Here is a 14,801-nt window from a genome sequence, read left to right as displayed (position 1 = left end):
TGCAGATAGCGGTGTAGTTATTTCCATGTTCATCCAGATGCCGGTGTAGATTCATCCATGTTCATACAGATGGCGGTGAAGATATTTCCATGTTCATACAGATGGCTGTGTAGATATTTCCATATTCATAGAGATGGCGGTCTAGATATTTCCATGTTGATACAGATAGCAGTGTAGTTATTTCCATGTTTATAAAGATAGCAGTGTAGTTATTTCCATTGATATACAGATAGCGGTGTAGATATTTCCATGTTCATACAGATAGCGGTGTAGATATTTCCATGTTCATACAGATAGCAGTGTAGATATTTCCATTTTCATACAGATAGCGGTGTAGACATTTCCATGTTCATACAGTTAGCGGTGTAGATATTTCCATGTTCATACAGATGGCGGTGAAGATATTTACATGTTCATACAGATGGCGGTGTAGATATTTCCAAGTTCGTACGGATGGCAGTGTAGATATTTCCATGTTCATACAGGTGGCGGTGTAGATATTTCCATGTTTATACAGATAGCAGTGTAGTTATTTACATGTTTACAGAGATAGCAGTGAAGATATTTCCATTGATATACAGATAGCTGTGTAGATATTTGCATGTTCATACAGATAGCGGTGTAGATATTTCCATGTTCATACAGATAGCGGTGTCGATATTTCCATGGTCATACAGAGAGTGGTGTAGATATTTCCATGTTCATACAGATAGCAGTGTAGATATTTCCATTTTCCTACAGATAGTGGTGTAGGTATTTCCATGTTCATACAGTTAGCGGTGTAGATATTTCCATGTTCATACAGTTGGCGGTTTAGATATTTACATGTTCATACAGATGGCGGTGTAAATATTTCCAAGTTCTTACAGATGGCGGTGTAGATATTTCCATGTTCATAGAGATGGCGGTGTAGATATTTCCATGTTTATGCAGATAGCTGTTTAGATATTTCCATGTTTATACAGATGGTGGTGTTGATATTTCCATGTTTATAGAGATGGCGGTCTAGATATTTCCATGTTTATAGAAATAGTGGTGTAGTTATTTCAAAGTTTATAGAGACAGCATTGTAGATATTTCCATGTTTATACAGATAACGGTGAAGTTATTTCCATGTTTATACAGATAGCGGTGTAGATATTTCCATGTTTATAGAGATAGTGGTGTAGATAATTCCAATTTTATACAGATAGCAGAGTAGATATTTCCAAGTTCATACAGATAGCAGTGTAGATATTTCCACGTTTATAGAGATGGCTGTGTAGATATTTCCATGTTCATACAGATGGCGGTGTAGATATTTCCATGTTTATAGAGATGACGGTGTAGATATTTTCAGGTTTAAACAGATGGCAGTGTAGATATTTCCATGTTTACACAGATAGCGGTGTAGACATTTCCATGTTTACACAGATAGCGGTGTGGATATTTTCATGTTTATGCAGATAGCGGTGTTGATATTTCCATGTTCATACAGATAGCGGTGTAGATATTTCCATGTTCATACCAATAGCATTGTAGATATTTCCATGTTGATACAGTTAGCGGTATAGATATTTCCATGTTTATACAGATGGTGGTGTAGATAATTCCATGTTTATGCAGATGGCGGTATAGACATTTCCATGTTTATACAGATTGTGGTGTAGATATTTCCATGTTCATACAGATGGCGGTGTAGATATTTCCATGTTTATACAGATGGCGGTGTAGATATTTTCATGTTTACAGAGATAGCAGTGTAGACATTTCCATGTTTATACAGATAGCGGTGAAGTTATTTCCATGTTTATACAGATAGCGGTGTAGATATTTCCATGTTTATACAGATAGCGGGGTAGATATTTCCATGTTTATAGACATAGTGGGGTAGATAATTCCAATTTTATACAGATAGCAGTGTAGATATTTCCAAGTTCATACAGATAGCAGTGTAGATATTTCCACGTTTATAGAGATGGTGGTGTAGATATTTCCATGTTCATACAGATGGCGGTGTAGATATTTCCATGTTTATAGAGATGGCCGTGTAGATATTTTCATGCTTACACAGATGGCAGTGTAGATATTTCCATGTGTCCACAGATAGCGGTGTAGACATTTCTATGTTTACACAGATAGCGGTGTGGATATTTCCATGTTTATGCAGATAGCGGTGTAGATATTTCCATGTTTATACAGATCGCGGTGCGGTTATTTCCATGTTTGTACAGACAGTCGTGCAGATATTTCCATGTTTATACAGATATCGGTGTAGATATTTCCATCTTAAAACAGATGGAGGTGTAGATATGTCCATGTTCGTACAGATGGCAGTGTAGATATTTTCATGTTCATACAGATGGCGGTGTAGATATTTCGAAGTTTATAGAGATAGCGCTGTAGTTATTTCCGTATTTATAGAGAAATCTGTGTAGATATTTCCATATATATGCAGATAGCTGTGTAGATATTTCCATGTTCATGCAGATAGCTGTGTAGATATTTCCATGTTCATCCAGATGCCGGTGTACATATATCCATGTTCATACAGATGGCGGTGAAGATATTTCCATGTTCATACAGATGGTGGTGTAGGTATTTGCATGTTCATACAAATGGCGGTGTAGATATTTCCATGTTCATAGAGATGGCGGTGTAGATATTTCCAGGTTCATACAAATGGCGGTGTAGATATTTCCATGTCCATAGAGATGGCCGTGTAGATATTTCCATGTTTATACAGATACCAGTGTGGATATTTCCATGTTTATAGAGATACCAGTGTGGATATTTCCATTGATATACAGATAGCTGTTTAGATATTTACATGTTCATACAGATAGCAGTGTAGATATTTCCATGTTCATACAGATAGCGGTGTAGATATTTCCATGTTCATACAGATAGCGGTGTAGATATTTCCATGTTCATACAGATAGCGGTGTAGATATTTCCATGTTCATACAGATAGCGGTGTAGATATTTCCATGTTCATACAGTTAGCAGTGTAGGTATTTCCATGTTCATACAGATGGCGGTGTAGATATTTACATGTTCATACAGATGGCGGTGTAGATATTTCCATCTTCATACAGATAGCGGTGTAGAGATTTCCATCTTCATACATATAGCGGTGTAGATATTTCCATGTTGATACAGATAGTGGTGAAGATATTTCCATGTTTATACAGATAGCGGTGTAGATATTTCCATGTTTATACAGATAGCAGTGTAGATATTTCCATGTTTATAGAGATAGTGGTGTAGATAATTTCAATTTAATACAGAGAGCATTGTAGGTATTTCCAAGTTCATACAGATAGCGGTGTAGATATTTCCATGTTTATAGAGATGGCGGTGCAGATATTTCCATGTTCATACAGAGGACGGTGTAGATATTTCCATGTTTATAGGGATGGCGGTGTAGATATTTTCATGTTTACACAGATGGCGGTGTAGATATTTCCATGTTTACGCAGATAGCGGTGTAGGCATTTCCATGTTTACACAGATAGCGTTGTGGATATTTCCATGTTTATAGAGATAGCAGTGTAGATATTTCCATTGTAATACAGATAGCTGTGTAGATATTTGCATGTTCAATCAGATAGCGGTGTAGATATTTCCATGTTCGAACAGATAGAGGTGTAGATATTTCCATGTTGATACAGATAGCGGTGTAGATATTTCCATGTTCATATAGATAACGGTGTAGATGTTTCCATGTTCATACAGATATCGGTGTAGATATTTCCATGTTCATACAGATAGCGGTGAAGGTATTTCCATGTTCATACAGATGGCGGTGTAAATATTTCCATGTTTATAGAGATGGCGGAGTAGATATTTTCATGTTTACACAGCTGGCAGTGTAGATATTTCCGTGTTTACACAGATAGCGGTGTAGACATTTCCATGTTTACACGGATAGCGCTGTGGATATTTCCATGTTTATGCAGATACCGGTGTAGATATTTCCATGTTTATACAGATAGCGGTGTGGATATTTCCATGTTTACACAGATAGTTGGGAGATATTTCCATGTTTATACAGATAGCGGTGTAGATATTTCCATCTTAATACAGATGGCGGTGTAGATATGTCCATGTTCGTACAGATGGCGTGGTACATATTTCCATGTTCATCCAGATGGCGGTGTAGATATTTCGAAGTTTATGGAGATAGCGCTGTAGTTATTTCCATATTTATAGAGAAATCTTTGTAGATATTTCCATGTATATGCAGATAGCTGTTTAGATATTTCCATGTTCATGCACATAGCGGTGTAGATATTTCCATGTTCATCCAGATGCCGGTGTAGATATATCCATGTTCATACAGATGGCGGTGAAGATATTTCCATGTTCATACAGATGGCGGTGTAGATATTTCCATGTTCTTACAAATAGCGGTGTAGATATTTCCATGTTCATAGAGATGGCGGTGTAGATATTTCCATGTTTATAGAGATAGTGGTGTAGATAATTCCAATTTTATACAGATAGCAGTGTAGATATTTCTAAGTTCATGCAGATAGCGGTGTAGATATTTCCACGTTTATAGAGATGGCGGTGTAGATATTTCCATGTTCATACAGACAGCTGTGTAGATATTTCCATGTTTATAGAGATGGCGGTGTAGATATTTCCATGTTTACACAGATAGCGGTGTAGACATTTCCTTGTTTACACAGATAGCGGTGTGGATATTTCCATGTTTATGCAGATAGCGGTGTAGATATTTCCATCTTTATACAGATAGCGGTGCAGTTATTTCCATGTTTATACAGATACTGGTGCAGATATTTACATGTTTATACAGATAGCGGTGTTGATATTTCCATCTTAATACAGATGGCGGTGTAGATATGTCCATGTTCTTACAGATGGCGGTGTAGATATTTCCATGTTCATACAGATGGCGGTGTAGGTATTTCGAAGATTATAGAGATAGCACTGTAGTTATTTCCATATTTATAGAGATATCTGTGTAGGTATTTCCATGTATATGCAGATAGCTTTGTAGATATTTCCATGTCCATGCAGATAGCTTTGTAGATATTTCCATGTTCATCCAGATGCCGGTGCTGATATATCCATGTTCATACAGATGTTGGTGAAGATATTTCCATGTTCTTACAGGTGGCGGTGTAGATATTTCCATGTTCATACAAATGGCAGTGTAGATATTTCCATGTTCATAGAGATGGCGGTGTAGATATTTCCATGTTCATACAGATGGCGGTGTAGATATTTCCATGTTCATAGAGATGGCGGTGTAGATATTTCCATGTTTATACAGATAGCAGTGTAGTTATTTCCATGTTTATAGAGATAGTAGTGTAGATATTTCCATTGATATTCAGATAGCTGTGTAGATAGTTGCGTGTTCATACAGATGGCGGTGTAGATATTTCCATGTTCATACAGATAGCGGTGTAGATATTTCCATGTTCATACAGATAGCGGTGTAGATATTTCCATGTTCATACAGATATCGGTGTAGATATTTCCATGTTCATACAGATAGCGGTGTAGATATTTCCATGTTCATACAGTTAGCGGTGTAGATATTTACATGTTCATACAGATGGCGGTGTAGATATTTCCATGTTCGTACGGATGGCAGTGTAGATATTTCCATGTTCATACAGGTGGCGGTGTGGATATTTCCATGTTTATACAGATAGCTGTGTAGTTATTTCCATGTTTATAAAGACAGCAGTGTAGATATTTCCATTGTTATTCAGATAGCTGTGTAGATATTTGCATGTTCATTCAGATAGCGGTGTAGATATTTCCAAGTTCGTACAGATAGAGGTGTAGATATTTCCATGTTCATACAGATGGCGGTGTAGATATTTCGAAGTATATAGAGATAGCGCTGTAGTTATTTCCATATTTGTAGAGAAATCTGTGTGGATATTTCCATGTATATGCAGATAGCTGTGTAGATATTTCCATGTTCATGCAGATATCGGTGTAGATATTTCCATGTTCATCCAGATGCCGGTGTAGATATATCCATGTACATTCAAATGGCGGTGTAGATATTTCCATGTTCATAGAGATGGCGGTGTAGTTATTTCCATGTTCATACAAATGGCGGTGTAGATATTTCCATGTTCATAGAGATGGCTGTGTAAATATTTCCATGTTATTGAGATAGCAATGTAGTTATTTCCATGTTTATACAGATAGCAGTGAAGATATTTCCACTGATATACAGATAGCTGTGTAGATATTTGCATGTTCATACAGACAGCGGTGTAGATATTTCCATGTTCATACAGATAGCGGTGTAGATATTTCCATGTTCATACAGATAGCGGTGTAGTTATTTCCATGTGCGAAGAGATAACCGTGTAGATATTTCCATGTATATGCAGATAGCAGTGTAGATATTTCCATTTTCATGCAGATAGCGGTGTAGATATTTCCAAGTTCATACAGATAATGGTGTAGATATTTCCATGTTCATACAGATAGCGTTGTAGATATTTCCATGTTCATACAGTTAGCGGTGTAGTTATTTTCACGTTCATACAGATGGCGGTGTAGATATTTACATGTTCGTACATATGGCGGTTTAAATATTTCCATGTTCATACAGATGGCGGTATAGATATTTCCATGTTCATAGAGAAGCGGTGTAGATATTTCCATGTTTATGCAGATAGCGGTATAGATATTTCCATGTTTTTACAGATGGTTGTGTAGATATTTCCATATTTATAGGGATGGCAGTCTTGATATTTCCATGTTAATAGAGATAGTGGTGTAGTTATTTCCAAGTTTATAGAGACAGCGTTGTAGATATTTCCATGTTTATACAGATAGCGGTGAAGATATTTCCATGTTTATATAGATAGCGTTGTAGATATTTCCATGTTTATACAGATAGCGGTGTAGACATTTCCATGTTCATACAGATAACCGTGTAGATATTTCCATGTTCATACAGATAGCGTTGTAGACATTTCCATGTTCATACAGTTAACGGTGTAGGTATTTTCACTTTCATACAGATGGCGGTGTAGATATTTACATGTTCGTATATATGGCGGTTTAAATATTTCCATGTTCGTACAGATGGCGGTATAGATATTTCCATGTTCATAGAGAAGCGGTGTAGATATTTCCATGTTCATACAGATAGCGGTGTAGATATTTCCATGTTCATACAGTTAGCGGTGTAGATATTTCCATGTTCATACAGATGGCGGTGTAGATATTTACATGTTCAGACAGATGGCGCTGTAGATATTTCCATGTTCGTACAGATGGCCGTGTAGATATTTCCGTGTTCATAGAGATGGCGGTGTAGATACTTCCATGTTTATGCACATAGCTGTATAGATATTTCCATGTTTATACAGATGGTGGTGTAGATATTTCCATGTTTATAGAGATGGCGTTCTAGATATTTCCATGTTTATAGAGATAGCAGTGTAGTTATTTCCATGTTTATAGAGATAGCAGTGTAGATATTTCCATTGATATACAGATAGATGTGTAGATATTTGCATGTTCATACAGATAGCGGTGTAGATATTTCCATGTTTATACAGATAGCGGTGCAGTTATTTCCATGTTTATACAGATAGTGGTGCAGATATTTCCATGTTTATACAGATAGCGGTGTAGATATTTCCATCTTATTACAAATGGCGTTGTAGATATGTCCATGTTCATACAGACGGCGGTGTAGATAATTCCATGTTCATAGAGATGGCGGTGTAGATATTTCGAAGTTTATAGAGATAGCGCTGTAGTTATTTCCATATTTATAGAGAAATCTGGGTAGATAGTTCCATGTATATGCAGATAGGTGTGTAGATATTTCCATGTTCATGCAGATAGCGGTGAAGATATTTCTATGTTCATCCAGATGCCGGTGTAGATATATCCATGTTCATACAGATGGCGGTGAAGATATTTCCATGTTCATAGAGATAGTGGTGTAGATATTTCCATTTTCATACAGATAGCGGTGTAGATATTTCCAAGTTCATACAGATAGCGGTGCAGATATTTCCATGTTCCTACAGTTAGCGGTGTAGATATTTCCATGTTCATACAGATGGCGGTGTAGGTATTTACATGTTCATTCAGATGGCGGTGTAGATATTTCCAAGATTGAACAGATGGCGGTGTAGATATTTCCATGTTCATAGAGATGGCGGTGTAGATATTTCCATGTTTATACAGATAGTAGTGTAGTCATTTCCATGTTTATAGAGATAGCAGTGTAGATATTTCCATTGATATACAGATAGCTGTGTAGATATTTGCATGTTGATACAGATAGCGGTGTAGATATTTCCATGTTAATACAGATGGCAGTGTAGATATTTACATGTTTGTACAGATGGCGGTGTAAATATTTAGATGTTCGTACATATGGCGGTGTAGTTATTTCCATTTTTGTGCAGATAGCGGTATAGATATTTCCATGTTTATACAGATGGTGTTGTAGATATTTCCATGTTTATAGAGATGGCAGTCAAGATATTTCCATGTTTACAGAGATAGCGGTGTAGTTATTTCCAAGTTTATAGAGATAGCGTTGTAGATATTTCCATGTTTATACAGATTGCGGTGAAGATATTTCCATGTTTATACAGATAGCGGTGTAGATATTTCCATGTTTAAACAGATAGCGGTGTAGATATTTCCATGTTTATAGAGATAGTGGTGTAGATAATTCCAATTTTATACAGATAGCAGTGTAGATATTTCTGTTCATACAGATAGCGGTGTAGATATTTCCACGTTTATAGAGATAACGGTGTAGATATTTCCATGTTCATACAGATGGCCGTGTAGATATTTCCATGTTTATAGAGATGGCGGTGTAGATATTTTCATGTTTACACAGATGGCGGTGTAGATATTTCCATGTTTGCACAGATAGCTGTGTTGACATTTCCATGTTTACACAGATAGCGGTGTGGATATTTCCATGTTTATGCAGATAGCGGTGTAGATATTTCCATGTTTATACAGATAGCGGTGCAGTTATTTCCATGTTTATAGAGATAGTGGTGCAGATATTTCCTTGTTTATACAGAGAGCGGTGTAGATATTTCCATCTTATTACAAATGGCGTTGTAGATATGTCCATGTTCGTACAGACGGCGGTGTAGATATTTCCATGTTCATACAGATGGCGGTGTAGATATTTTGAAGTTTATAGAGATAGCGCTGTAGTTATTTCCATATTTATAGAGAAATCTGGGTAGATATTTCCATGTATATGCAGATAGCTGTGTAGATATTTCCATGTTCATGCAGATAGCGGTGAAGATATTTCCATGTTCATCCAGATGCCGGTGTAGATATATCCATGTTCATACAGATGGCGGTGAAGATATTTCCATGTTCATACAGATGGCGGTGTAGATATTTCCATGTTCATAGAGATGGCTGTGTAGATATTTCCATGTTTATACAGATAGCAGTGTAGTTACTTCCATGTTTATAGAGATAGCAGTGTAGATATTTCCATTGATATACTGATAGCTGTGTAGATATTTGCATGTTCATACAGATAGCGGTGTAGATATTTCCATGCTCATACAGATAGCTGTGTAGATATTTCCATGTTCATGCAGATAGCAGTGTAGATATTTCCATGTTCATCCAGATGCCGGTGTAGATATATCCATGTTCATACAGATGTTGGTGAAGATATTTAAATGTTGAAACAGATTGCAGTGTAGATATTTCCATGTTCATACAAATGGCGGTGTAGATAATTCCATGTTCATAGAGATTTCGGTGTAGATATTTCCATGTACATACAAATGGCGGTGTAGATATTTCCATGTTCATAGAGATGGCGGTGTGGATATTTCCAGATTTATACAGATAGCAGTGCAGTTATTTCCATGTTTATAGAGATAGCAGTGTAGATTTTTACACTGATATACAGATAGCTGTGTAGATATTTCCATGTTCATACAGATAGCGGTGTAGATATTTCCATGTTCATACAGATAACGGTGTAGATATTTCCATGTTCATAAAGATAGCGGTGTAGATATTTCCATGTTCATACAGTTAGCGGTGTAGATATTTCCATGTTCATACAGACGGTGGTGTAGATATTTCCATGTTCATTCTGAGAGCGGTGTAGATATTTCCATGTTCGTACAGATAGCGGTGTAGATATTTCCATGTTCATTCAGATAGCGGTGTAGGTATTTCCATGTTCTTTCAATAAGCGGTGTAGATATTTCCATGTTCATACATATAGCGGTTTAGATATTTCCATGTTCATACAGATTGCGGTGTAGATATTTCCATGTTTATACAGATAGTGGTGCGGATATTTCAATATTTATACAGATAGTTGTGCAGATATTTCCATGTTTGTACAGATAGCATTGTAGATATTTCCATCTCAATACAGATGGCGGTGTAGATATGTCCATGTTTGTACAGATGGCGTTGTACATATTTCCATGTTCATACAGATGGTGGTGTAGATATTTCGTAGTTTATAGAGATAGCCCTGTAGTTATTTCCATATTTATAGAGAAATCTGTGTAGATATTTCCATGTATATGCAGATAGCTGTGTAGATATTTCCATGTTCATGCATTTAGCGGTGTAGTTATTTCCGTGTTCATCCAGATGCCGGTGTAGATATATCCATGTTCATACAGATGGTGGTGAAGATATCTCCATGTTCATACAGATGGCGGTGTAGATATTTCCATGTTCATACAAATGCCGGTGTAGATATTTCCATGTTCATAGAGATGGCTGTGTAGATATTTCCATGTTCATACAGTTAGCGGTGTAGATATTTCCATGTTTATGCAGATAGCGGTATAGATATTTCCATGTTTATACAGATGGTGGTGTAGATATTTCCATGTTTATAGAGATGGCGGTCTAGATATTTCCATGTTTATAGAGATAGCGGTGTAGTTATTTCCAAGTATATAGAGACAGCGTTTTACATATTTCCATGTTTATACAGATAGCGGTGAAGATATTTCCATGTTTATACAGATAGCGGTGTGGATATTTCCATGTTTATAGAGATAGTGATGTAGATAATTCCAATTTTATACAGATAGCATTGTAGATATTTCCAAGTTCATACAGATAGCGGTGTAGATATTTCCACGTTTATAGACATGGCGATGTAGATATTTCCATGTTCATACAGATGGCGGTGTAGATATTTCCAAGTTTATAGAGATGGTGGTGTAGATATTTTCATGTTTACACAGATGGCGGTGTAGATATTTCCATGATTACACAGATAGTGGTGTAGACATTTCCATGTTTACACAGATAGCGGTGTGGATATTTCCATGTTTATGCAGATAGCCGTGTAGATATTTCCATGTTTATACTGATAGTTGGGCAGATATTTCCATGTTTATACAGTTAGCGGTGCGGATATTTCCATGTTTATACTGATAGTTGGGCAGATATTTCCATGTTTATACAGATAGCGGTGTAGATATTTCAATGTTCATACAGATAGTGGTGTAGATATTTCCATGTTCATATAGATAGCGGTGCAGATATTTCCATGTTCATACAGATAACGGTGTAGATATTTCCATGTTCATACAGATAGCGGTGCAGATATTTCCATGTTCCTACAGTTAGCGGTGTAGATATTTCCATGTTCCTACAGATGGCGGTGTAGATATTTACATGTTCATACAGATGGCGGTGTAGATATTTCCATGTTTATACAGATAGCAGTGTAGTTATTTCCATGTTTATAGAGATAGCAGTGTAGATATTTCCATTGATATACAGATATCTGTGTAGATATTTGTATGTTGATACAGATAGCGGTGTAGATATTTCCATGTTCATACAGATGGCAGTGTAGATATTTACATGTTCGTACAGATGGCGGTGTAAATATTTTCATGTTCGTACAGATGGCGGTGTAGATATTTCCATGTTTGTGCAGATAGCGTTATAGATATTTCCATGTTTATACAGATGGTGTTGTAGATATTTCCATGTTTATAGAGATGGCAGTCAAGATATTTCCATGTTTATAGAGATAGTGGTGTAGTTATTTCCAAGTTTATAGAGATAGCGTTGTAGATATTTCCATGTTTATACAGATAGCGGTGAAGATATTTCCATGTTTATACAGATAGCGGTGTAGATATTTCCATGTTTGTACAGATAGCTGTGCAGTTATTTCCATGTTTATACAGATAGTGGTGCAGATATTTCCATGTTTATACAAATAGCGGTGAAGATACTTCCATCTTATTACAAATGGCGTTGTAGATATGTCCATGTTCGTACAGACATCGGTGTAGATATTTCCATGTTCATACAGATGGCGGTGTAGAAATTTCAAAGTTTATAGAGATAGCGCTGTAGTTATTTCCATGTTTATACAGATAGCGGTGAAGATATTTCCATGTTTATACAGATAGCAGTGTAGTTATTTCCTGTTTACACATATAGCGGTGCAGATATTTCCATGTTTATACAGATAGTGGTGTAGATATTTCCATGTTCATCCAGATGGCAGTGTAGATATTTACATGTCCGTACAGATGGCGGTGTAAGTATTTCCATGTTCGTACAGATGGCGGTGTAGATATTTTCATGTTTGTGCAGATAGCGGTATAGATATTTCCACATTGATGCAGATGGTGTTGTAGATATTTCCATGTTTATAGAGATGGCAGTCAAGATATTTCCATGTTTATAGAGATAGTGGTGAAGTTATTTCCAAGTTTATAGAGATAACGTTGTAGATATTTCCATGTTCATACAGATGGCCGTGTATATATTTCCATGTTCATACAGATGGCCGTGTATATATTTCCATGTTCATACAGATGGCGGTGTAGATATTTCCATGTTTATAGAGATGGCGGTGTAGATATTTTCATGTTTACACAGCTGGCGTTGTAGATATTTCCGTGTTTACACAGATAGCGGTGTAGACATTTCCATGTTTACACGGATAGCGGTGTGGATATTTCCATGTTTATGTAGATAGCAGTGTAGATATTTCCATATTTATACAGATAGCGGTGCGGATATTTCCATGTTTATACAGATAGTTGGGCAGATATTTCCATGTTTATACAGATAGCGGTGTAGATATTTCCATCTTAATACAGATGGCGGTGTAGATATGTCCATGTTTATACAGATAGCATTGTAGTTATTTCCATGTTTATAGAGATAGCAGTGTAGATATTTCCATTGATATACAGATAGCTGTTTAGATATTTGCAGGTTCATACAGTTAGACGTCTAGATATTTCCATGTTCATACATATAGCGGTGTAGATATTTCCATGTTCATACTGATAGCGGTGTAGATATTTCCATGTTCATACAGTTAGCGGTGTAGATATTTCCATGTTCATACAGATGGCGGTGTAGATATTTACATGTTCATACAGATGGCGGTGTAGATATTTCCATGTTCGTACAGATGGCGGTGTAGATATTTCCATGTTCATAGAGATGGCGGTGTAGATATTTCCATGTTTATGCACATAGCGGTACAGATATTTCCATGTTTATACAGATGGTGGTGTAGATATTTCCATGATTATAGAGATGGCGGTCTAGATATTTCCATGTTTATAGAGATAGTGGAGTAGTTATTTCCAAGTTTATAGAGACAGCGTTGTAGATATTTCCATATTTATACAGATAGCGGTGAACATATTTCCATGTTTATACAGATAGCGGTGTAGATATTTCCATGTTTATACAGAGAGCAGTGTAGATATTTCCATGTTTATAGAGATAGTGGTGTAGATATTTCCAAGTTTATACAGATAGCAGTGTAGATATTTCCAAATTCATACAGATAGCGGTGTAGATATTTCCACGTTTATAGAGATGGCGGTGTAGATATTTACACGTTCAAACAGATGGCGGTGTAGATATTTCCATGTTCGTACGGATGGCAGAGTAGATATTTCCATGTTCATACAGGTGGCGGTGTAGATATTTCCACGTTTATAGAGATGGCGGTGTAGATTTTTCCATGTTTATACAGATGGCGGTGTTGATATTTCCATGTTTATAGAGATGGCCTTGTAGATATTTTCATGTTTACACAGCTGGCGGTGTAGATATTTCCGTGTTTACACAGATTGCGGTGTAGACATTTCCATGTTTACACGGATAGCGGTGTGGATTTTTCCATGTTTATGCAGATAGCGGTGTAGATATTTCCATCTTTATACAGATAGCGGTGCGGATATTTCCATGTTTATACAGATAGTTGGGCAGATATTTCCATGTTTATACAGATAGCGGTGTAGATATTTCCATCTTAATACAGATGGCGGGGTAGATATGTCCATGTTCGTACAGATGGCGTTTTACATATTTCCATGTTCATACAGATGGCAGTGTAGATATTTCGAAGTTTATAGAGATAGCGCTGTAGTTATTTCCATCTTTATAGAGAAATCTTTGTAGATATTTCCATGTATATGCAGATAGCTGTGTAGATATTTCCATGTTCATGCAGATAGCGGTGTAGATATTTCCATGTTCATCCGGATGCCGGTGTAGATATATCCATGTTCATACAGATGGCGGTGAAGATATTTCCATGTTTATACAGATAGCGGTGCGGATATTTCCATGTTTATACAGATAGTTGGGCAGATATTTCCATGTTTATACAGATAGCGGTGTAGATATTTCCATCTTAATACAGATGGCGGTGTAGATATGTCCATGTTCGTACAGATGGCGTTTTACATATTTCCATGTTCATACAGATGGCGGTGTATATATTTCGAAGTTTATAGAGATAGCGCTGTAGTTATTTC

The sequence above is a fragment of the Gorilla gorilla genome, chromosome 5, assembly GCF_029281585.2.
Source record: "Gorilla gorilla gorilla isolate KB3781 chromosome 5, NHGRI_mGorGor1-v2.1_pri, whole genome shotgun sequence".
NCBI lineage: Eukaryota > Metazoa > Chordata > Mammalia > Primates > Hominidae > Gorilla > Gorilla gorilla.
Note: the sequence above shows the minus strand (reverse complement) of the source record.